The sequence below is a fragment of the Bison bison genome, unplaced genomic scaffold (genome assembly GCF_000754665.1).
Source record: "Bison bison bison isolate TAMUID 2011002044 unplaced genomic scaffold, Bison_UMD1.0 scf7180017864471, whole genome shotgun sequence".
Classification (NCBI taxonomy): domain Eukaryota; kingdom Metazoa; phylum Chordata; class Mammalia; order Artiodactyla; family Bovidae; genus Bison; species Bison bison.
This window is the reverse complement of record NW_011495032.1, coordinates 19,980,326-20,006,377: the sequence shown is the minus strand read 5'-3', so window position 1 is coordinate 20,006,377 and position 26,052 is coordinate 19,980,326. Positions and strand designations below refer to the sequence as shown.

Below are 26,052 nucleotides of genomic sequence, written 5' to 3'. Positions count from 1 at the left end.
CCAGGAAGGTTGGTTTGTACAAAAGTACATGAATATTTTGTTCTGGTTGGTAGTTGCTGATACCTAGATTCTTACTGCAAAGCCTAGCACACGTCACACATTACAGGTTTTTAGTTGAGATTCCTAATTGTGTGCATTTTTACATTTTGCCCTCGGGTTTTCTCTTATTCCATCACATGCAACAAAGGTGATTTTGACATCTTTTTCCTGTTTTCCTCATACTGGTGAACTAGTCTTGCAGGCTTTCTCTTCTGGTCAACTCTGAAGAGTTAGCAGGCTTTGTTGTTTAATATGAGGCAAATGTTCTTGTTGGCTTGGTAGTAGTGATATATACTGTGTCTTCAACATTGTTCTGGTCTTTGGTTCAGCAGTGAAGTCTCAGAGTTTCTAGGGTCCCTCGTTGTCACTCCACCTTAAACCTCCTTCAGGAGACCCAGCAGTAATGACAGCTGCTACTGCAGTCATCGAAACTTCATCTTTAGCATAGAGACTTAGGGTGAAAGTTTTTAGAAAAGATTGTCTATTTCTTTTTGACTGTTGTTCTTTCTGAGAAAGTTTTTTGATGAATTTCCCTATAAATGATTGTTTGGTTCAGGTCTCTGCTTCCAGGAAGAGTGGTATTACCATTTTTCTGAGGAGGCCACCGAGATGAGTGACTTTGCTCAAGAATCTTTCTTTATTGCACCACTTCATTTTCAACGAGCTGTTGTTAAGTGACCCTCTGTTGATAGATGAACAAAGAATGGCTGTAAGCCCTCAGAAATACTTCAGGCTTTTAGATAAAGTAAGAATCGGAAGGCAGACCCCCCTCCATGGTGAGTCCCTTCTGGCTGGCATCATAGTATCACCAGCACCAAGCTCAGCCCGTCACACACAGTGGTCTCCAGCATACATGTGTTGCCTGTTGAACGAATGACTATGAATTGGAAGACAGTTTAGTAATGAAAAAGGAAGAGAAAAGATTTGAAAGGGAAAATTTCTCAGGCAGCCTAGAGAGGGTTAGGTTAGCTTAGATGGACAAGGGAAAGAAAGGTTATTTATAGGATTTGGAAATCATGGTGGGCTACTCTAAGAGAGACCCAGACCTGGAGAACTGAACAAGGAGTTATCTCACAGCAGGGCTTTTAACCCCAAGATCTTTTAAGTGCCTGTTTCTGCTTCTCAGGTTTATGAAATCATTTTTATCATGAGGTGGTTGAATCTGTTGCTGGGTTGTTCTGTTGGGGTGTAGCTCTGGGAGGGGTGCCACAGAATGCATGTGTGCACATGTGAACACACACATGTACACATTAGCGGGAGCTGATCAACCAAGGCCTCAAGTAGGAGCAGCAATACTTGACTTGATGAACCATCCTCGTACCCCAGAACCCTGGGACCATCCCACTTTCCACTTACTCAGCTAGTTAATCTCCTTGACAACAAAGACATTATTGGCAATATAGGAGAACTGTGTTCAAGGCTGTTTTACCTAGTGTTTAAGAACCTCAAAGGCATTTTTGAAAATATGTCTAGGCCCCAGGGTTTTGGCACCTGGTTGAGACCTAGATAACGGAAACTTTGGCTCCTTAGTTTTAGTGTCTTGGAAGTTTTTCAGAGCTTCCAGAACATTTCATGATTATCTCCTTAGAGCAGTGACTACATTTCTATTATATAGAAAGAGATACTGAAACAAAACAAAAAGACATATTTTGAAACACTATTTAAAAGAAAATGAAACAGTCACTAATCTTTAGGGAAATGCAACTCAAAACCACCAGGAGATATCACTTCACACCCATTAAGATGGCTGTTATCAAAATACCCAGAAAACACTAAATGTTGGTTAAGTGGCAGAGAAATTGGAGCCCTTGTGCATTGCTAGTGGGAATTTAAAATGGTACAGCTGCTCTGGAAAACAGTATGGTGGTTCCTCAAAAATCCTACCATAGAATTACCACTTGATCCAACATAATCCACCTCTGAGTGTATATCCACAATAACTGAAAGTATAGACTTGAGCAGATTGTTGTACACCAATGATTAGAGCAATTGTACACCAGTGATTACTCACATAGCCAAAAGATGGAAACAATTCACATGTCCATTGATAGATGAATGGATAAACCGAATTTATGCATACATGCATTAGCCTTAAAATGGGATGAATTTCTGATACATGCCACAACATGAATGAATCTTGAAGACATTATGCTCAATGAAATAAGCCAGACAAAAAGGAAAATAAAGACAAATATTGTTAACATCCCACTTATGTGAGACCCAGAATAGTCAAATTCAAAGAAATGGAACGTAGAATAGGTGCTTACTGGGGGTAGGAGGAGTTGGTGGTGAGGGGGAATTGTTGTTTAATAGGTACAGAGTTTCCGTATAGGATGATGAAAAAATTCTGGAGGTAGTGATGATGCTTGCGTAACAATACCGTTAATGCCACTGAATGTACACTTGAAAATGCTTAAACTGGTAAATTTGTTAGGTATATTTTACCTCAATAAAAAAGGTTTGTGCAAAAATGTTTTAAGATACACAAAAAAGAAGCATGGAACTGAAGAAAGTCATGACTTGACTGTTTTTCCCCCAAGACTTAAAATAATCAGTATAAAAGTTGACTAGTATTGTGTTGATTTTAAGTTTTATCAAGTAAAAAATAGTCTGTATGGCTTTAAAATAATCAGTATAAAAGTTGACTAGTATTGTGTTGATTTTAAGTTTTATCAAGTAAAAAATAGGCTGTATGGCTTTAAAAATTGTTTCTGTGTAACTTTTTTAAAAAAAGAATACTTCCTAAAACCATTGTCAGATTGATTTGAACTGGGAAATACTCAGTTTTCCTGTGGGTCTACATGGTACTTGCATTTGGCCACCTGACTTCGTTTGCACAGTGCCCTAAAAGAAAGCTGATCACCTTGACTATAAAGAAATCTTCAGTTACTGCTGCACTTCCAAGCCAGTCCCCAAATCTTCTTAAAAGCTCAGGCACCTGCATTTTAAACCCTAAACCTGTGCAAGTGGTGTGCTTGCTTTTAAGGGCCTGGATTCATGTTTTCACCTTCCCCTCCATTTTAATGAAGATGGGCTGCTTTTAGAAATTTGGAGACCTCTACTGACTTCTCTCTCTTCTCTTCTCCTGAGACATCCACAGCATGAGTCCGTTTTTTTTTTTTTTCCCTAAATTTTTATAGTCTGTGTCTTTATCCTGTGTTTAATCTATGAGAGTATTGAAGTCCCTCACAACACAGTTCACTATTTGGGGGGGATACAAGGAAGTCTTGGACAGGGGGGCGTGTGGCTGCTCATTTCATGGGAAGTAATTGGCTCAGAATATGAGCTTATTGGCACGTGTCTATGTTTAGAGACTTACACCCCTTCTTTTCCTATGCCATCTTCTGAAACAGCTAGCTTTTTGTTTTTAATCCTTTCTACAGGTGATTAATGATGTCTTCTTCAGAATGAATCTTTTTTTTTAATACAAAATATGAACTCATTTAATACTCAGAACAGTCCATTGAGTTAGGAGCAATTAGTATCTCCATTCAGAATGAATCTTAAAGTGTACTAAAAAAAAAAAAAAAAAACAGAAAAAAACGAGCCTGGACGATAGATTTTAACTTTAGGATGGAGATCTGTCTGTCTGTCTGTTTCCCCCCTTGTCTTCCTCAGGCTGACTTATTTCCTGATTGTAACAACTATAATGCACTTGGGTTTCGTTACTTTGATAGAGATGATTGTGTTCAAATTGTCTTACCTTTGGCTCCGTTGTGCCTATTCATACCTTTTGTAAAACTGCTGAAATGTGGAGAGTACCTAAATGTCGGTGACTTAAAGTTAAAATGTCATTTAAAGGCACACAATCAGAGACAGAGAAAGGCAGGAATCTTTTCTACTGATGCTCCTCACAGTTAGGGGTTTAGTCCTAACGGTTTTCAGTTCACGCACCGACTGATTTAGAAACCAGCTTGGTCCACCGTTGGGCATTTGCTGGCAACTCGTTCTTCATCTAAATCTCTCTTTTAAAATTATTTCCCCCATTTGTCTTATTTTCTATCTGGAACAATAAGTGAAAGGGGTATGAATTCAAAGACACTATATCTTAAGTTATGGGTCATCCGTACATTTTCTTTTAAACCATGTATACGAGAGCTAGCCCCGATTACAAAAATGTAAATTCAGAATATTATAAGAATTTCCTTCAATTATTTTTCCCGATTTAGAACAGATGGAGTAAGATTCCTTGTTACTTTTAAACTGTACTTAGTAATCACTCGTTTTAAAGGTCTCCTGCAGTGAATAGCACAGACGCATACTTACGCATTTCTGTATTTCGTGCGCATGGGGATGCATGAGCATGTTCTGTTAAGCATGGTGTCCTGCTCTGGTTTCTGTTATGTGACTGGAGGTGCGCTGTTCCTCTTTGTCAGCACTTGAGTCCTGCTTTCCCTGGCTTTCTCATGCTGGTGGACGTGTGGCTGTCTGTGGTGGGGCAGCCTCTTGCCACACTGTCCACGGTGACAACAGCAGAGTACATAACAACCTGGAGAAAAGGGAAGTTCACGGTCCTGGTAAAGACGGAAGACGGGCCTGCACCTCTTCCTCTTTTTAAAGTTTTTGTACTCATAATTTACAGATGATCAATTCTAAAACTATGACAGCTTAAGGCAAGGCAGGTTGGATCGGTTTCTTCTTGCTAGGTAAGAAGGAATACCTACTTTATATCCAACTAGGAACCTGTCTGGTTATTGATTTAGTTTTATTGCCCCTATGTCTTAATTTCTAATTTTTTTCAAATTGAAAGTTGTTGTTGGAGTAAGGTTGCAACCACAGCAAAAGCGATTCACCTTATGGTGACTGAGGCCCTGGGTTGCCTTTTTCATTGCTTTAGCTCATGTTTTGCCAACTAGAGTTCCTTGTGGTGTGCTGAGGTGAATCACTCAGAGAACAGAGCTTCCAAATTGATGGAGCCCAGCTCCAGGAAGGGCAGCCCCCACCCCAGACTGGATATATCAGAGACCCAGGTGGCATTCCATTCTACTTCTCGCCTCTGCTTCTGAGTATCTTCTTCATTTAGTCCCTTTCTGAAGACCGCCTTTCTTCACTCCTCGGATTACATAGGGGTGAACACTTGGCTACAGGTCCAGCCAAAGAGAGAGATGTTTTGCTCTCCATCTCCTCACATTCACTGGATGGGGAACCTCCTGGTCTCTGTGATCAGGGGCCTTCTAGTTCAGTTAACACAGTGAGGGCCTGGGGCAGCATGTTGTACAAATAGCTCTCAGGAACTTGCTTTGTGGATGTGGTTTGCAGTTGGAAAGGAAAGAATTTTGAATAAGGCAGATAATCTGATGGGTGTGCACCCTCTTGGGTATATGAAGTGCTGTAATATACCTACTTCCTCCTTTAGGAATATCCATTTATCCTAGAGTTTTAGAAGAAATATTATTTGTTATCAAAGCAAATGCATAAATATAACAGGGACTAAGATGGGACATATACAAGAATTCTTAAGACATTCCCTAGGGAAAGTAATTTAATTTTGTGCTTGGGATCTGCTCCTCTGTTAGGATGCTTTGGTAGGATAGTTCAAGAAGCATCAAAATTTCTGGCCAATTATAGCCTGCAGTTGGAAGCTTAACATGAAACTATGGAGTAAGATATTGAATGCTTTTGCCTGTTTTAGTTCAATGAGATCAAAAGATTTGCAGCCTGTGTATTGTAAAATTGGGTAAAGAAAACTTCCACTGGGGGAGGCTGAACTCAGAAACACTAATCTTTCAAGGAATGCAGGATTGGTTACTAATGTTGTTTCTGGAATGAAGCTGAATAGTAAGATTTAGCCGGTTCAGAAGGCTGCAGTTAACATGTTTCCTTGACTGCAGGATCATGTGGTATTGATTGCCCTGTCTCCTCAGAGTTCTCTTCACATAGCACAGCTGTCTTTTTTTGGGGGCTGCAGAAAGAAGGTAAAACTCTAACCACAGGGTTTTCTCTCCATGCAGCCGAGGCCGCAGCTGAAGTGCTTTTCTGTGATTTAAATACCTTGTGGAAATACCTTGGAGAGTTAGTAAAGCATTGACTTATGAAGGCTTTTTCGTTAATATCCTTCCGATTTGCAAATGCATCCAAGTTTCTCTTTATATATATATTACGTACATATGTGGAATATATGCATACAGAATAACCCTTATTAATAGAGTAATGCAGAAATCAGCATTATTGAAGACAGTAATAAACTATCCGCTGCACTTTTGGACATCTTAGAATAAAATTCTAATAATGCCTGTCAGTGAAGAGAATTCAAAAGCAACCAGTTTATAAATGGGGAATGCCACCAAGGCTTTTTATGTCTCTGTTTCTCCTGAAGCATAAAAATAACTCCCCTCCCCCCTCAAAAAACTTCCCCGAAACATTAAGGAAAAGTTTGAAAAAATAAAAATACTCACGGTTGTGCTACCCTTATACAAGTTGATTTTGGTTATTTATGAAAAAGTAAACAAAAAACTAAGAAAGCCTTTGCGATAGGACTAAGGCTTCCTGAGTACTTCCTTCAGAAAGCACTCTTGAGGGTAAATTGGCACCAGTGATGATTCTGGGTGCCACGCATCCTTACCTTACCTTGGAAAGGGCTGAGAGCAAAACATGTTTGTCTCTGGCCTCCGCTCTTTCTTAGGTAAAAGATGAATCAACAGCTTAAATTGTCTTTCAAGAGCTTTCCAAAGCATTATGTGTGCTAAGTTGCTTCAGTAATGTCCTACATTTTGTGACGCCATGGACTGTAGCCCACCAGGCTCCTCTGTCCATGGGATTCTCCAGACAAGAATACTGGAGTGGGTTGCCATACCCTTCTGCAGGGGATTTCCCCAACCCAGGAATCAAACTTGCATCTCTTAGGTCTCCTGCATTGGCAGGTGGGTTCTTTACCACTAGCGCACCTGGGCGGGAAGCACTGCTGCTGCTAAGTCACTTCAGTCGTGTCTGACTCTGTGCGACCCCATAGACGGCAGCCCACCAGGCTCCCCCGTCCCTGGGATTCTCCAGGCAAGAACACTGGAGTGGGTTGCCATTTCCTTCTCCAATGCATGAAAGTGAAAAGTGAAAGTGAAGTCGCTCAGTCGTGCCCGACTCTTAGTGACCCCATGGACTGCAGCCCACCAGGCTCCTCCATCCATGGGATTTTCCAGGCAAGAGTGCTGGAATGGGGTGCCATTGCCTTCTCTGGTGGGAAGCTCTACAAAAGTAAATACAAATTTTTGGCTTAGCAGAATTTAAAATCAATTTAAATATTAGCCTTATGGTTCTTGTTAAGAGACTTAGTTTAAAATGAGAATTTTTACAGCTAAAGTATTTGAAAACTTGGGGAATATTTTAAAAGTACAGATTATTAGGCTGCAACCCCATAGATTTGGGGCATGGGGCAGGAATCTATATTTTTTAAAAGGCTCTCTTAGGGATTCTGGTTTGAGAATAAATATTTAGGTAACAGAAGGAGGTAAGAGGCAGAGTAGTAGAGTTGAAAAAAGTATTTACAACAATGTGCCTTCTGCTTTTCCTTTTCTTTTTTCGTATTGAAGTATAATTGATTTACATTGTAGTAGTACTTTCAGGTGTACAGCAAAGTGATTTAGACACACACACAGATATACACACTTTTCCAGATTCTTTTCCATCATAGGTTATTACAAGATATTAAATGTAGGTTCCTGTGCTACACAGTAGGTCCTTGTTGTTTATTTTACATATAGTAGTGTGTATCCATTAATCCCAAATTCCTTGTTTATCCTTCCCTCCCCCTTTTTTGTCTTTTCTTTTTTACTTAAGATTGAAAAGTTTATTGTATATGTTGTTTTGAGGACGGTTTTTTTCTTTATACTTAAGGAAAACAAAATCTGAAGATACTGCTTTTTCCACCTTGCAATTTTGGCATAAAAGGCATCTTATAATGGCTATTATCCCATAGTGAAAGAATAATCCTTTATCTGCAGAGTATAGTTGACGATGAAAACAAGGGCTGATGTATAAATATTATTCTTAGAATTTTTGAGTATACGGTCTTAATATGTATCTTGGGGAAAAAGATAAGCAGTGGAAACATCCTTGTTAATATTTTTATCACTTAGACTGACAGTTATGCCTCAGTTATTAATCTAGGAGTTTGAGGAAACAAGCTGGAATTTGGGTTCACCCAAGTGTAAGTCTAGACAAATTAGTCAGTCAGTCTGCATGCAGTTTGCAGAAATGAAATTAAACCAACTTGTTTTGAAATACGTGAATCACAGCAGCACTAAGACCCAAAAGATTAATGAGCAGAGAATAGGAACATGTTTTCACGTGAGAAAATAGTTGCCTATATGCCTATAGGGAAATGGTCTACTCCAAAACAAAGAAATGGAAGTAAAAAAATATAATGAGAAGCCATTTATGGCTATTTAATGAATACAAATATAAATTAAACAAAGCTTATGTGACATGAGAAAAATGGGTACATTCATACATTTCTGGCAGTACTATTAATAGCTCAGTTCTTTTAGGAGCCTATTGGCAGTGGATGTGAAAAATTATACAAATGGTAAGACCCTTTGACCCAGACATCCCACTCTTTGGAATCTATTCTAAAGACAGACAGCTAAAGAATAAAAAAACTGTAAGAAAAAAACACAAAACTTTGTTGTGTTATTTCTGATGGTGAAAAATTAGAAGGATTGTAGGTAGCCAACAAATAAAGTAAAATAAAATTTCACTATTCCACATGATATTCAAGAAGACTGGAAATGAAAAAGATTTGGAAGAAAGCAAAGTAAAATGTATATATTTATGTATTGTAATAAATATGTAAAAAGATGATCAAGAAATAGTTTTATTATATTGTTGGTAATATATATGAATTTTAAAACAAAAAATTTTAGCAATAGATTTTATTGGAGCATTATATATTTTAAAAGGAGCATTCTAAAGTTTGTTATACCGGTAATAATTTTTCTTCCTTCTTTGCATAATGTAGTAAAAATGGATGAAATAAGATGCTTTTTATTTGAAACTTGAAGAGCTTTAAAACTGTTCTCCTTTTACTAGTATACCTCTCCGGAAAAATTTTATAGCCACCTCAGTTGTCATTGCTGCTGTAAAGATTTTGTAGCCACCCAGACCAAGTCTTTGCTGACTGTGAGGTCAGACTGTCTGGGTTTCAATCCCAGTTCTATCACTTACCTGAAGAAACTGTATGACCACTCTGTGCTTTGATTTCCTTATCTGGAGAATGAAGATAACAGTGGCTTCTAACTGGTGAGAACTAAATGATAGAATGTATAAAAAGTGCATAATAAGGTGAGTGGTGCTAAAAGCACTCGCAATATAAGCTGTTATTCCCTTACCCATCTTTGGAAGTCACTCTTGATTGCCATCCTGCTTTCTTCCTTGTTAAAGTGAAAGTGAAAGCGAAAGTGAAGTCGTGTCCAACTCTTTGGGACCCCATGGACTGTAGCATATCAGGCTCCTCCGTCCCTGGGATTTTCCAGGCAAGAGTGCTGGAGTGGATTGCCATTCCTTCTCCAGGGGATCTTCCCGACCCTGGAATCCAACCCAGGTCTCCCGCATTGCAGGCAGACGCTTTACCTTCTGAGCCACCAGGGAAGCCCCTTGTTAACAGAACCCCAAATTTGTTCAGACATCTGGCTGCGGTATACCCAACCCTACAGGATGAATGAAAACTTTTTAGCTAATCATGGTAATCCTATTCCTTTTTGGCACAAAGTAGTTTAGAAGAGCTCATGTGCCTTTATTTTGGTCAAGGAGACTTACTGGAAAGTCAACTGAGGGCTTCTGGGAAAGATGTTTCTCTCTTATTTAAAAAAGAGAGAGGTTCAGGGAGCTAGTCTCCTTACCTCTCCCTGCCTCCTGTGTTCCTACTTTGGACATTCTTGTGTGATAATGTGTTGTTTGGAGCTTTTGCCACCACTCTTAGAAGGTGGTCTCCCACTACCAAAGATGGAAGAGCAAAGGATGACATCATCGAGCCACTGACCTACTCAGGCTAGAACCACCTACCTCAAAAGATACTGTTAAGAGAGATATAAATGTCCAGATAGATTGCTTCAGCCAACTTTAATTGTCTTCTAATGTTTACAGCTGAAAACATCCTAACTGTCATTGTCTAGTGTAATAATTTTAAAATTATCCCACCAGAAGAAATTGTTTTTCATGAGTAGACTAAAATTTCTGAGCTAAGTCAGCATTCTATGTTAGTCTTTTATCGTAGGTACAAAATTTTCATCATAGAAAAAAATACATTAAATTTAACCTTGGATCACTCTAATGGCCCAGACGGTAAAGCGTCTGTCTGCTACGCAGAAGACCCAGGTTCGATCCCTGGGTTGGGAAGATCCCCTGGAGAAGGAAATGGCAGCCTACTGCAGTATTCTTGCTTGGAAAATCCCTTGGACGGAGGAGCCTGGTAGGCTACCGTCCATGGGGTCGCAAAGAGTCAGACATGACTGAGCGACTTCACTTTCATATTTTGGGCCTAGAAATATCTTTGAAAACTACTTTGATAATAAAAATGAAATGTTTATGGACTTGTATGCTTTTAATTATCCACATGAAAAATACCCTCAAAATAAATACTGTAATGATGCAGATATTTTGGTGAGAATGAATGTAAACCTGTAACTTGACAATTGATGATCCAGCTGCAGCTGTGATAGGATTAGGGCTTAAATATTTTGAATATCTGTTTAAAAATAAACTGTAGTGCAGCTGATGAGATTATGTATTTTAATAGATGTGTTTGCTGAAATTACATATCTGAAATAAATATGAATTTGTATTTTTCCTGTGCTCTGTCATAAAAACTTTTTTGCTTCCCAGTATACTGTTTAAGTATGCTGGTGGCCTCTTGATTGTTTCACACATTAAGCAAAATGGGAAAGTTATTCCTCTTTCATAATGTGAATCTTGCCATCTTTCAAAAAGGTTAATTTGATAAAAATCATCAAATGTGTTTTCTAGTGGTATTTTTATAACCAAAGTGAGCTTTATATCACATTTTTTACATATTATATAATTTTTAAGAATAATAAACTTTCTCCTTGTATAGCTGAAAATGTTAGTTCTCCCTTAGCAAAGGTGTGCTTAATTCCAGCACCTCCACAAAGTACCTATACTTCAGTACTTCCTCCACATGGACACCACATCCTATCTCTGAGTTCCTCTTCATTGTCTCAGGGATCTTTCTTCATCTGTGAGCAAAAATTTGCTCCTACAGTATTCCACCATTGCCAATTGGTATTCTCCCTGTTAGTCATGAATTTCCAGAGAAACAGAACCAATGAGGTACATATATATATAGTGTGTGTGTGTCTGTATATATGCTGTGTGCTTTGTTGCTCAGTCAGTCATGTCCAACTCTGTGATCCCATGGACTGTGGCCCACCAAGCTCCTCTGTCCATGGAGATTCTCCAGGCAAGAATACTGGAGTGGGTTGCCATGCCCTCCTCCAGGGGATCTTCCCAACCCAGGGATTGAACCCAGGTCTCCTGCATTGCAGGCAGGTTCTTTACTTTTGAGCCACCAAGGAAGCCCAAGAATACTGGAGTGGATAGCCTATCCCTTCTCCAGGGGATTATACACACACACACATACACACGCATACACACTATTTTATGTATATGTATATGGCATTCTTCATAGGGAATTTGTTCACGTGATGATGAGAAGTCCAAAATTTGCTATGTGGGCCAGCAGACTGGAGACCCGGTGAGCTGATGCAGCTCTCACTGGAATGGATGCAGATCCAGTCTTAAGGCAGTATGGTGGAGAACTGCCCCTTGCCTGGGGAGGCTGGTCTTTTTGTTCTACTCAGACCTTCAACTGATTGCATGAGGCCCATCTGTATTATGGAGGGCAGTCTGCTTTACCCGAAGTTCACCCATTTAAACGTTAATCTCCTCCAAACACACCCTACAAGTTGACACATAAAATGAACCATCACCATTCCCTTCCTTATCCCCCTCCCCAGGTTAAGGTAATAAGGCTCTGCTCCATGCCTTTATTGCAGCATTTGTAGAAAACCAGGAGCGACGAGCGTGGATGTTACTACTTTCTTCTTTTCTGCTTCTGGATTGTTCAGGTATTTTGGGAATGGGCAGGAAGAAGGGGGATAAGGAGGAAGAAGGGATCTTATGAGTAATAAGAACCATTACTTATTGTGTACAGTTGACAGAGCTAGTGTCTTAAGCCCACAGAAACCGTGACAGAAGGGCCCTGTTGTCAGCTGTTTCCTGGATCTTCTAGAGAATCTCCACTCCTCAGCTTGGATTCTTGGAGTGAGTTGGGCAGAATCTGTCTTTGTCACCAAAGCTGCTCTGGGTAGAGTGAAAGGTCTGTGAGAAAATAACTGCTCTTCCCACCTGGAACCCTCAGATTCGACTTGGAGAGAGGAGACTTGGGCTCTTTTGTCTGCTTTGTGGTTTGGGGTACTTTTCTCATCATTTTTGCATCTCAGTTTCCTCCTATGCCAAATGGGGACAATAATAAAGCCTCAGAATGTTGCTGTGGGGATGATATCAGAGGTTATGTGTAAGTGATTTATATCCTGCAAAGCACTATATGAATGAAGTTTGGGTTTTACTTTATCCTACTTGTTGCCACCAAACAAAACCTAATTTATATAAAACAATCAGTTTTGCTCTAAGTACTCAAGGCTACTGCCAGTATGATCACCCTATGATAGATTTGTCAAATTTTCTTTCAAGGAACAAAACGGTATATCATAAGGAGTTTGTTTCCTGGATTGGGGACTCATATTCAACAACCTTGCCCCACTCTAGTGTGACTTGTAACACTACTGTTACAAGTTACTACTACCTTGCCTGGAAGCCCTTGGTGACAGTGAGGAGATAAATAATTAACCTAACAAGTTATTGTGCAATTTCTTTGTTGCCTAGAGTCATGTTCAAAGATTAGATTTCCTGGGCAGAAGCTGAAACAATTTTTTCCCTATGGCATTGAAAATAGGAACCATGTTTGAATGAAATAAAAATTGACTGATCGTTTATTAAGTTGGACATGTAATTCAGTCAACACGTATTCGTTGAGAGAACTGCATTGTTCTATGCCAGGCAGTAAGGAAGAAACAAAGGGGAAGAGAAGGAAATAAGCCTGGAAAGATAGATGCTTGATGATGAGGCTGGAGAGTTTGGACTTTATTTTGTTGATGTTAAAGCAAATGAGGATGTAAGTGTTCTGCTATATCCTAGCTGTGTAATTTTGGGTAAATTACTAAACTATTCTGTGCCTCAGTTTCTTCATCTGTGAAGTGGAAAGAATGAGAATATATCTCATAGTCCTGTTGTGAGGATGAAAGGAGGTAATGCATGAAAAGCACTTAGCACAGTGCCTGACACTGGCGGGCTGCTGTAGGTGTTTGAGCTCAAGAAAACGCATGTCAGGAAGCAAGTCTGGCAGCACCATGAGGTTGGAGTGCTACATCACTGGCAGGGGTAGTGATGGGGAGACTGTTGCAGTAAATGCAGAATACTTGGCAGCACCCGGGGCCTGGGAATTCAAGCTGCCTTTGTAGGCTGGCTGATCAGAATGGTTTAAGAATGTAGGGGTTAGGCATGGTGGGGCACAGTTATTTGTGGGCTTATAACTGGACTCTTGTATTTTGCCTCTTCCTTCTTTTACCTTCATCAAAGCCTGACCTTCATCATGGCTCATGTGCTGTGTTGTGTTCACATTTCTGATGTCATTTTCTGGTTCGGGGACAACTAGTAGGAATAGAACAGTAGGAATGGAGCATTGAGGAAGAATCCAAAATACTCTTCCCCTTTCCCATTTTCCCCCTGTTTTCTATTTTCATTTCAGTGAGATTGAAGAGGTTGCATGATATCTGAGTGCTGTAAATAGGGCCTATATATATTTTATTTCTCCTGCTTTCTTAGTTTTTGGACTGTTCCTAGGAGAATTTAGGTACAACTTTGATTTGATCAGCCTCGATACTTTTAATTTTCCCGGAATGTAAAGGTTTGCCAGTGTCCTTAGGAGTCACAATCAGTTGTGATGGCTCCAGCCACCTCCTGACTTGAGTAATGCATACAGAATCATCTGGTGAGTCTCATGGGACAGTCCAGAACTTTCTACCACTCTTATGAAAAATAACCTCACAAACAACTTTGCTCTCAAGTTTCTTCTTCCTCTTGACCTGATAAAAATTATAGCAAACAGCCTCTTTACTCTCTAAGGTATAAATGAGCACCCTTGAGTTAATCTTCTTTGTAATTGGAAATGTTCATATATTTTCTTAAAATGAGCAGTGTATGTAGCCAACCTGTAGCCAGCTTTCAAATTGGCTATCCACAGAGTCCCCCATCTATTCATGTATTTTAACCAGAAATGGAGTCGTCATCTCTATGGATCAAGGGGATAACTGAAGAGACAATTTGCATTCACTGCTTGAGAGGTAGAGATGGCTCTCTTTCAAAAATTGTCAAACCAAAGCTGGGCATTAGATTTGTTGACGGTAGAAAGTGAATAGTAAATAGTCTCTGCACATGTGTGATTTTTTTCCATCCTTCATTTTTCTATCTCCTCAACAATGGTTTCAACTAACATGAGACATAGCACATGGGTATTCTATCCCAGCTCTATCCAGACATATGCCTGGTGCAATGGATATAAGTGATTGTTAACAAGTAATATTAGATGCATTCCAAATTCTTCAGAAAGGCGGGGGAGAAAACAAAAATTACTGCCTGCTGCTTAGATACTGACCAATCTGAGGCTGATACATTCTTACTTGCTAAATTAGTAAGAGAGTGGGAAGCAATTTTCTCCAAATACCATTGTATTCCTCAGTGTACACATTTGTCTCAGCTTTCCTATTTCGCCATGGATAGTTGCTTAAGAGAGTTGTGTCTAACCATTTAAAAAATTACCCTGTTTTCTAAAGTGGCTGCTGACATGAGCTATTAAGAAACCCAAAACTTTTTTTTAACAGCAGCTGCTTCCTCTGTCATTTATAGCCACCTAAGTTGGTTTGAATTTCTTTGCATGTTTAAGGTGTGGCTCCTATGTGTGAGAAGCATTTAGTTATTTTGATATTTTTGTCTTGGAATATGATGTCAATGACTGGGAACTTTTATACATAGGTCATTTCATGTCTTTATTCATGGGTGACATAACAATAGTTCTATGCTTATTTGTAATGCTATTTGATTTCTAAACTCATGTTTTGGGCCCACAAATATTTCCTGTATGTATGTTTTCTTGGCCTCCATTTATTTGTTTTAGCATGTTAGTTTTAGAAAGCCCAATGAGCTTGAACTTATTAACACTGATTCAACAAATACAGAATTTAGAGTTGTGCTCCAAGTTTCTTTTACTTATAAAACAATATTTTTTTGGTCTTAAAGCTGTATTTCTGAGGCACTGTATTCCTTGTTTCTTAGGCTCTCTAGGAATCCTTTTGAGCTAGTGTTACAGTCTTCCTTGCTGCTATTGACATCTTAAGACAATTCAGCAGAGTGAACTAGAAACATACTGTATATTTGGTGAACATATGTATATAGTAAATACTAAAAAATGGTAGACTTAGTTTATTTTTATTTTGCTTTGGTTTGATTTGTGGAAATTTATTCCTCTAAATGGCTTTTCTAATATGATTTTGGGGGCCCACTTTAGTCATTAGAACTCTTGCTCAGTGAAATAGGATATCTCAACACTTTCTAGAAACTCTGTTCCAGCAGAGCTCTAATTAGAGCAGGGCAATGTAATTTCCCCAAGCAAATAAATTTGCTGCTCATTTGGCTAGTTACAAAATTTAGGCCTCTTTACTGAGGTCTTGAAGCAAAGGCTTATACCTATTTGTGACCCTTCCATCTGACTGTGGTTAGCCTGGTGGACTTGAAATTTCCACTCTGGAGCTTCCAGCTGACATAATTTCCCTGGATTTCTGTCCTTTGAGTTGCAGAGAGAATACCCAGAGATTTTTTACTCTCATTTTGGGAGATGACTGAATAGAAGTATGTTCTTTGCCTCCTGGGATAGGTCTGGCTCAAAATCTGCCTTTGTCAGAGTGTCCTGTGTCCATTCTTGACCTGCCCCCCCAACTGAGAGGAAGGGGTCATTCCCAGAACTCTCTGAAAATACTCCATGGGAAGAACAGCCTGAAGGGTTTAGAAGAAGAGTTCTTTTGTTCATGGTGAACTTGGAGAGTGACTAGACTTTAGTCACTGTGGTTGTAACTGGGGACGGGGATGCCTTAACAAGAAAGTGGTTTGTGGAATCGCTAAAGATGGACTTTGATGTCTGGCTCCTCCTGTCTCTTTTGAGAAGCCTGGCATAACTGGAAATGTAGGAAGCCTTAGCACCAAGCACACTGAAAATGTTTTCTTTTGGCCAGAATTAGAACTTGGTTTTACTCTTCTGGGTAGTCCATGTTACTGGGATTATCAAACTGAAAATAAGACAAAGCAACAGATCATATCATAAAATATTTGCTACATAGGTCTGTTGCAACTTTAGTTTCTTTATGCTAATTTTCCTCTTTCTAATTTTATAAGTAGTGTTGCAGCCAAATAGATAATAACCGGCTAAAATAACTAGCATGTAGAAAGACCTGCTTTCATGAAATTCTCCAAGAATAATTACATATTTCCTAGCATGTAATAGCATTTAATAATTTGATAAAAGAATGAATAATAGAGTTTAAGGGTCTATTGATAAAATTTGATTTCTAGTGTAAGTTTTTATGTATAGGGTACTATTAAAAGGTAAATCAAGAAGTTTTACTAGAAGGAGATCTTTTAAATGATTAAGGGGAAAACACAATAGTATAAATATGTATTTTTCAGATTAATATTGTGTGAGTGTTTTATTACATTTGTAGGCTTTAGTTTATTTATTAGTACATGGTGGGAAGATCTTTAAAGAATTTCTTTTCCTCTTTCAGGCCACTGATACTATGTAGTGAATCATCAAAATAAATCCTTTCTACATCAGAACCTGGCATACTGGAGGTATACAGTAAATCTTAAAGAACAAGAAACACCTCTATTTCTTATGAGAAAGAAAATATCTCACTTTCAGTTACTTCTTATTTTTAAAGATATTAATATAGATTCAAGAGTTATTTTTTTTTCTCACCCTTTTTTTAGATTATAAAAGCAATAAAAATTCATGATAGGGAGTTTAGAATATAGAGAATTAAAATTACCTATAAACTTTAATACCCAGAGATAGCCCTATTTAATCTTGATACATTTCTTTCCATTCTAGCATTTTGCCATGTATATTCTACAGAGCATTTGCCTGTAAGATGAATAAGAGTTGAAGTAGAAAATCTGTCTACCGTGCCCCTCTTGGAGATCCATAATGCATATTGACAATATTAAAGGCTCTGAGAAGGTCTGCAAGAAAAGAAATCTTTCAGTTAGTATTTCCCAAACTTATTTGACTTCTAGCACTGGTGTGTGTGTGTGTGTGTGTGTGTGTGTGTGTGTGTGTGTGTGTGTGTAATGCCTATTAGCATTGTCACACACTGACAAATTTAATTCTATTTTCCTTTTCTCTGTTTAAATCATGAGCTTTTCTGACAGTCTGCCCTGGCTATGAGAAATTTCAGGCCTGAGGTCTTGGTACACCTCAGAAACAGGACCAAGATTTATAAAGAAAATATCTGTCTTGAAAAGGAGGAATAATCTTCAAATGCATGATTGTTGTGGGCTGCATAGCAAGATTTTGCATACCTCCGGTCCAAAAAATCAAATTTATTCATGGTCAATAGGGTCTTTCTGAGTCTTTGCCAGCTGTGGATTATGTGTCCAGGGAAAGCTGATGGAGATGTCTTTGATCACAGGCTGGCTTGTTGTAGAATTTCTGGACTGCAAAGAGCAAACAATTACTTTTAAGAAGATGGGTGTGTGTTGGGGTGGTGGTAGTGGAGAATGGGCCATAAAACTGTGAGGTTATTATGCAGCATATCATGTCCTCAGATCTGTCTTTCTGAGATGACGTTTTATCCACAGTAAAACATTACCACATGCTGCTGTGGTTAATCAAAAAAACTTGCTTTAAAGACTGCTGCAGCCACACTAAATCTAAACTGGGCACAAAGTTGCCTCCCTGAGAGAGAGACTAGCTAGAAACAGAAGTCGAATCTCTAGCAATTTTGTAAAGATTTATTTTACGCGTCTAGCTAGCAACTGTCACTGGTGTCACTAGCTTGCTGTTTTTAGAACAACTCCCATCTTGCTTATTGCCCAATTCTTCCACTTAATTTCTGTCTTTCTTTTTGTCGCACAGCATGTGGGATCTTAGTTTCCTGACTAGGGATCAAACCTGGGCTCCCTGCAGTGAAAGCAAGGAGTCTTAACCACTGGACTGCCAGGAAAGTCTGCTTCTTAATTTCTGAAATACCTCGAGCTTAGTAGTTGAAGTCTAAACAACTCTTTTTTTTTAAAAGAAGGTACCAATCTGGTGTGACTTACCTCTTGAGTATATATTTCTATGTAAGTTTTCTTCCATAACTAACAATTCAATTGGTATTTTAGGAAATGTAGAAGTCATACCATACCCCAAATACATATATTATAAGGGAATGTGTTTGAGAGATTAGCAGAAAAATGAAAAGCCCTTCTTCTGAAAACCCACATTGAGACCATTTGAGAAGCATTTAACAGATTTTTTTTTCTTCTCTCCCAATACTGACCACATATATTTCTTATTCCACAGTCTAAGCTGAGGATGTCATGTAAATGGGTCACTGTGCTGGGTCCGGTGGCTGAGACTGTACATTCACTGCAAAAAGCATGGGCTTGATCCCTGGTGAGGGAACTAAGATCTCATATGCTGTGTGCAGTCTGCCCAGTCATCTCAGCTACTTTCTGAACATAGTTACATCACTTTCCATACTTGAAAGGGCAACATGCAAGGCTGGTTGATCTCCTCTACCATGTTTCTTTGGGAGAGCCTCAGTGAATTCGTGCAGGACTTCTCTTTTATTTCCTTGGAGTGTGTCAAAAAGTCACCCCTACTATTTACTACAATGACACCAACTAGCTGTCATCCGGAAGTAGTGCTGTAAGAGCCTCTGGATGGAATTTGTTGTCACACACACACAACAATGTAGCAATTGTTTTGAGGGGTTCAGAGTCAGGGTTGACTTTCTTTTCCTTTCCGTCTTCTGTTACAGTTGTGCCGTAGTAAACTATCAGCCCCTTTTGAAGGTACTTTGTTTTGAAGCTTGAGTCCTTGTTGTACAAATGTACTGGCTTCCAGGACTGAAAGACAGTTTGCTAGTAACTGAATGTTAGATGCACTTTCAAATTCATCTGGTAACATTTTTGCCAGTCATAAAATCTGGTCTTGGGGAGGATTGATCAATGATACCATGCTTGAGCCTTTGCTGCGGACTACCTCCAAGCTCTTAATGAGCTGCTTGATCTTCCAGATCTCCACGTTCCTGTTGGCAGCACTGGGGTCATCTGCGGTGTTCTCTTTGCCTCCTCCCTTGGGGCCCAGTCTTTGGCAGCAGAGCAAGTTTCTCCCCGGTGCTGGCTCAGATGTAGGACACTCTTGTTCCCCTGTTTACATTTTCATCTCTTGTCAAGATCTGAAATCCATAAAGACACTGAAACTCCCAAAGACTAAAAGACTAGTCCAAAGAGTGAAGCAAACAGGTCTGCAGTAGAATTGGTAGGATATAAAGCATGAAACTGTACGTCTGACTCTGGGACAATGTCAGTGGTACAAACATTTATGAAGAACTGAAAACACATTTCAGAACTCATGTGATGGTCATACTTGTTTATCTTACATGGAGACTAACTTGTCAGTTCACGTTAAGGCTCAAATTATTGATGCTTCCCGTTGTTGGACATACAGGCTTCCTCCTCCCATTTCATCGATCTTACTTGCTTAGATAACATTCACCTGAAGAGAGACCTGCTGTTACCAGGAACAGCAAATGAGATTCCTTAAAATATATTTGCACTTTGTGGCAGAAACTGCTAATTGTCCCTCAGTATCTAGCCTTCCTTTCTTTTTAAGTAATATAAACTTCTTCTGGAATAAAGGTTGTATGGTCTAGCTACCCTAGCTGCTAGGTGTGGCTGTGGGACTACATTCTGACTAAAGGACTTATGTGTGAAATTTCTAGAAAGGAGGCACGTCACCCTTTTTTACCTCGTTCTTTTTTCCTAATACCTGGAATTGGATGGAATGGTTGGACTTGAGCAGCCTTGATGGATTGTGAAGTAGAAGCATGAAGTAGATGCTAAGGAGAGTTTGCAGCAAGATAGATGGAACCAGGTCTTTCTCACCGCAGAGCACTGAAGTAGTCCTGGATAACTTTGTATTTAGACCTTGCTTACAATGAGGGAGAAATATGCATCTATCTTGTTTAAGCCACTGCTCTTTGGGATTCGCTGAACTACACTGCCAAACCTAATCGTTCTATCATGTCATGCTACCCTTAGGACTAAACTCATTCTTTGTCAGGGTCATGACCATAACATAGACCAAGATAAACTAAATTTGCTGAAAAGAATCAACTTACTAGCACTATGTCAAGCCAAGTTATCAGGCAGTTTTCAGAACAGACTGTTTTCCTCATTCCATCTTTATTTGGTCTGACCATTTATATGGCAGGGTGGCAGGACAGGATAAACTTTGCTTGCTAAATTTATTTAGCAAACTGAGTGCCTACTATATTCCAGCCATTGTGCTAGGCTCCAAGAATCCAGTGAAACTAAAACAGCCGTAGTCTCTGGCCTGACAGGGCTTACAGTCTGGTGGATATTAATCAAAGAACACACACAGAAATAGAATTACTCTACAAACTGATAAGTGCTCTGAGGGAAAAGCACAGGAAGCTACCAGAACCTACATAACAGGGGAATCTTATCTAGATGGGCAGTGGGAGGGTTGGTGAGGACAGGTTGTTCTGGACAAGGGCCTTTTGAATTGAGATCCAGGAGGTGAATTGGATTTAATGTGGTGAAAAGAGTGTATAGAATGTTCTAGACAGAGGGAATGGTCTGTGCAAAAGCTTGAGAAGGGAGGGGGCTGGGTGCATTTCAGGAGTGGAAAGGCAGCCATTGCATTTCTGTGCGTTACTGGTATACAATATGTAAAGGAAAGCAGTGGGGATAAACTAAGTTTACTTGGAAAGGATGTCAATTTTGTATGAATCAAGTATTATCTTTTATTGCAGTATTATAGAGAGTTTGATCATTGAGTTCCAGAACTGTCACAAAAATCCTATCTTTTGTGTTTTTGGAGGTGATGCTCTGGGGCATGTAACTAAGCTCCAGGTTTTTCTCTGTGATTCTCTTTTGTGGTAATTTATATTTTGCTAATCATCTATCATTTAGACATTTGCACAAGTGGACAGTGGACACAAATGGAGTCAGCACTGAAGACATCACATGCGTTGAAGCTTCTAGTGAGAATGTGAATGCTATGAGATATTTTTAATGAGCACATGCTCCCCTGAGTAGATATTTCTAAAAAAATCAGGAGCAGCATGGCTTGAATGCAAGTGAGTTAATGAGTCTCAGTTTTTGAGAAAAATATTGCTGAAATGGTACCTTTTTAGTTAATGCTACTAAAAGTAAAAACAGCGGAGGCAGGAAAATATTTGTTTTCCAAACACATTTTATTGATAGATTTGTGAGTCCTTAGAAAAGATGATTTAAGAATTGATTCCTTCTTTGAATTTGACAGCTATAGTGTTTTGTGCCTTTCTTAAGCATCATAACTAGTACTGAAACATTCAGGAGTGCAGTACTATATGAGAACAAAGGTCTGTTCTTAGGGGGAAAAATCAGCTATTATATGAGACCCACAATTGATGGCAAGCAACCTAAAGAAGTTGAGTTTGCTCTAAAAATGAGTCTCTACTCCTCTCATTATCTGTGTTCTATACTGTTGCCATCTCTGCCACTGCCAGGTCAACAAGAACACTTAGTCTCACCTGTTTTCTTGACCTCTACCGAGAGACAGACAGCAATGTCTTGCTTCTCTTGATTTTCCCCTCTAGTATTTCTGAATGTTGCTGTGCCTTTGGTGCTTCTGTGGGAGTCATTTAAATACAGTATAGTGAGTTCCCAGATGGCACTAGTGGTAAAGAACGTACCAGTCAATGCAGGAGATGTAAGAGACGTGGGTTTGATTCCTGGGTTGGGAGATCCTCTGGAAAAGGGCATGGGAACCCACTCCAGTATTTTTGCCTGGAGAATCCCATGGACAGAGGAGCCTGGTGGGCTACAGTCCATGGGGTCGCAAAGAGCCGGACACGACTGAAGCAACTTCACAGGCATGCACGTGTTTTCTCTCACTATGTGCTCTGTACAAACTGGGACTTGACATGATATAGCAATTCTCTTTTTCTCATGCCTACTGTAAAATTTTTTTCCTTTCTTTTTCATCCTTTTTCCTTCCTTCCCTCCTTTATTTTTTCAGTCGTTGTTGAGGGGAGGAATTGGCAGTTTGGGGCTTAGATTGAGACTATCTTTGTGATGAATGGAGACAAAAAAAGGAAACTTATTTGAAAGCTCCATTAAAGGGATATATAGGCAACATTTCTGACCACAGACTTGAAAGAAATGACTAGGCCCTGTAGATACCAAGTCTCAACACTATAAAGCGAACACAAGAAATCTTTTTTTTATTGGCCGACAGAAATATTCTTGTGTACATTCTCCTGTTGTCCTTTCTTTTAAATGCATTTAGGCTGTACCATTGACTAGCTGGGGAGGTGGGTTCAGTTGTTCAGACACTTGTGAGTGCTTTCAAGGTAAGAACCACGTGTAATCTCAATCTGTTCTTAACTCAGGCAACAGATATATAGTAGATACTCAATGATGGTTTCTGAATGTATTTATACACAGTCAGCCTTTAGGAGAGGAAAAGTGCCTAAAACCTAAATTCTGGTCCTGCCAGGAAGGCTTTGCAGAGAAGTACTTTGTAGCCTGTATGGCCTGTAGAAGTGGTAGAGGTTGAGAGATTCTGGATAAAGCTCTGAGTCTGTATTTTAAGCCTTTTTGGTTTTTACCTATTGGAGCATCACCAGATATGCACTTACGCTTAGACTGATTTGTCCAGGAGTGTCTTAGACTCAGAATTACTATTTGATGGTCATGTGACAAATAGCCCTCTGTACAGTGCTGAGGCCCCTATTCAGAGTGCCTTGTCTGGTGTTACTTCCCTTGATTTATTATTCCTGAGAGCTCCTCCTAGAGCACCATTGCTCGAACCACTCCTTTGCTCACTCAATCATGGACTACTTTGTGGTGGTAGTTACTTGTTTTAGTCCTATAAACCTACCCTCTTCGACAGTTTTGTTTGTTCTGGAAGGCAGAGGTTGGATCTCATACTGCCTTTGAGCCCCTCTGAGCATATAGTGGACAATCAACAAATATTTGAACTTGAAAATTCCAAGTGAATATAGTTTTGCTCTTACAGAAGATTTAGCAATATCATTCTATCAGTTCTTTTATAGAACCCAAGACCATGCTTAACTGGGTAGACAGTTCTTATTGCTTGCAATGATTTTCACATGCAAACCTTCTTTCTTTTGTCTTAGCTGTGTGTGTGTGTGTGTGTGTGTGTGTGTGAGAGAGAGAGAGAGAGAGGAAGTGTGTGTATACGTGTGTGTGTGAGGCTAAAGTTTGTAATGTCTTAACATGGAAAGCCCATGTTAGTAGGTAGTGGCCCATTCTCTCTGCAGGAGAAACATAGGGCTGGTTGAACAAATGCTGGTAGCAATGAATAAGGAATGCAGTTTGAAAGATTTAGCATTGAGTATAGCCTGCCTCCTCTTAAAAAGACTCTATTGAAAGGGAATAGTAGAACTCTACTGGAAGTGGTTTTCAGGTGAAATTTGGAGAAAGGCAATCAAATGGAGATTTAAAAATTTTAACAAAGTTTTGTAATTTTGGAAGTCAAGAACCATTACATTTCCACCACTAAGGTTAAGTTTGAGGTACTTTGCTGTTGATGTTGCTAAGTCGCTTCAGTTGTGTCCGACTCTGTGCGACTCCATACATGGCAGCCCACCAGGCTCCCCCGTCCCTGGGACTCTCCAGGCAAGAACACTGGAGTGGGTTGCCATTTCTTTCTCCAATGCATGAAAATGAAAAGCAAAGTCACTCAGTTATGTCCGACTCTTTGCAACCCCATGGACTGCAGCCTACCAGGCTCCACTGCCCATGGGATTTTCCAGGCAAGAGTACTGGAGTGGGATGCCATTGAGGTACTTACCTAACAGAAAACCCTACACCACCTGAAAGAATGAGGTGGATAGGAATGCATGACATGTGAAAATCTACAAAAAGTCAAAAAACCAGGTTGTAGGACAACTCTTAAAGTATGATCTCAATTATGTTACAAGACAGAATAAGAGATTTCTGTACATAAATGCATATAGTTGATTTGCAGAAAGAAGTCTAGCAGGATGCACACCAGACAGACCAATGGCTAACTACTTTTCGGGAGTGAAGATGGGTGGTTTTTTTAAATTTTCTCTATGTTTTGGTATTTGGGGGACTTTTAAATGGATAATATATTTATATATTATTTAGTTATAGAAAAAAATATGGCTAGTGGTCCCTAGACATTCTCCTGTCATTCCAGTTTTGTGGTGTCCTGTGAGAGAAAAGTGACAGAACAATTGAACAGTGTGTGGTTTTGAATTGTTTCATTCCATTACTTTTCTTGGCCCAAGATGAGTGTGGTTACACTTGAGTTATGGCTAAACAATGAGAAACCATGATACAAAAGAGAATATAAGCAGTTTTTGTTTATTCACTTTAAGTCAAGTCAATTTAGAACTCATCAGATATTGGATGAAGAATAAAAGTGCAGTCCTTAGTTTAATATCATTGATGTAATCCAATTTGTGTTTTCTAGAAGTTTGACTTTGGTCAGAAACATGCAGCAGCTGAGAGGCATGTTGATCATTTCTGGGAAGAAGCTAGGACATCACATTACAGAATGCTTTTGGATGTTTTATCCCACTGGATCCTTTTAAGAGCAGTGGATGAAGTCGCACAGGAAGCACTGGTTCTGCTTCATATGAACCAGTCGGTCATACGAGGAGATGGTCCCGGAGAAAATGATGTCACAAACTGAGCCATACTGATTCATGTTGAGGTTTGGCAGAAGCCAACACAATTCTGTAAAGCGATTATCCTTCAATTAAAAAAGAAAAAAGAAAAAACAGAAAAACAAAACAAAACTGAGCCATGGAGCTGGTAAGTGAGAGTCTAGAATTAGATGGAGCCAGGCTCTCTGGTTTCAAATTTTGCTCTCTTTCTACCCATGGGACTTCTCTGGTGGCTTAGCTGGTAAAGAATTTGCCTGCAATTCGGGAGATCTGGGTTTGATCCCTGGGTTGGGAAGATCCTCTGGAGAAGGGAAAGGCTGCCCACTCCAGTATTCTAGCCTGGAGAATTCCATGGACTCTACAGTCCATGGGGTCCCAAAGAATTGGACACGACTGAGTGACTTTCACCTCACTTCTACCCATGGGAGTGTGCATCAAAGCAAAGCAGCCCAGGAAATGTACTGGGACCATATTTTATGCCAGTAAAGCTCAGACCATTGAAAAGTATTATGAGAGAATATTAGGCTCAAAGGAAGAGGATGAGGGTCAGATAAGCTAACAAATATGAAAGAACCTTGTTGGAAAACTATCCGCATGTGAGGTGGTGTTTTGGCAATCAGTGGTGTGGCAGCACGTTCCATCTGTCCTTGTGAGAAGTGCTCAAGAGCTATCCTCTGTTTTAGATTCAAAAGCTGATGCAGAGGATGGGGAGCGCTGAGGAGGGTGAGAGCCGGGAAAGGAACCTCATGGATTGACTTCCATTTGGATGAGATGGACTTACTGCCATTAAGAGAAGCTACCTTCCAGGAGGAAGTGGGCCCTACCCAGGACCTTGGGATCGCCTCTTCTTTAGTGTGAACGAATTCTGAATGACAAACATTTTTGTCAGTGTGTCCATCCCCACCATGCGCTGTGTTGTTGGAACTGGGATAGTAGATGCTCATATAGGTGCGCGCTC

General features: G+C 39.6%; 1 protein-coding gene across 4 annotated transcripts in view; it reads left to right on the top strand.

Annotated features, from left to right (window-relative positions):
- The window catches only part of ANKRD44 (ankyrin repeat domain 44), a 314,767-nt gene that overhangs the window by 51,846 nt on the left and 236,869 nt on the right, over window positions 1-26,052 (top strand). The window contains exon 1 of one of the 4 annotated variants that reach the window (XM_010860892.1): window positions 4,624-4,685. The exons of the other annotated variants lie outside the window; for them this stretch is intronic. The gene's annotated coding sequence lies outside the window, so the exon portion shown is untranslated. Of the gene's footprint in view, window positions 1-4,623; window positions 4,686-26,052 lie in introns of those variants that run through there. 4 annotated transcript variants of the gene reach the window in all.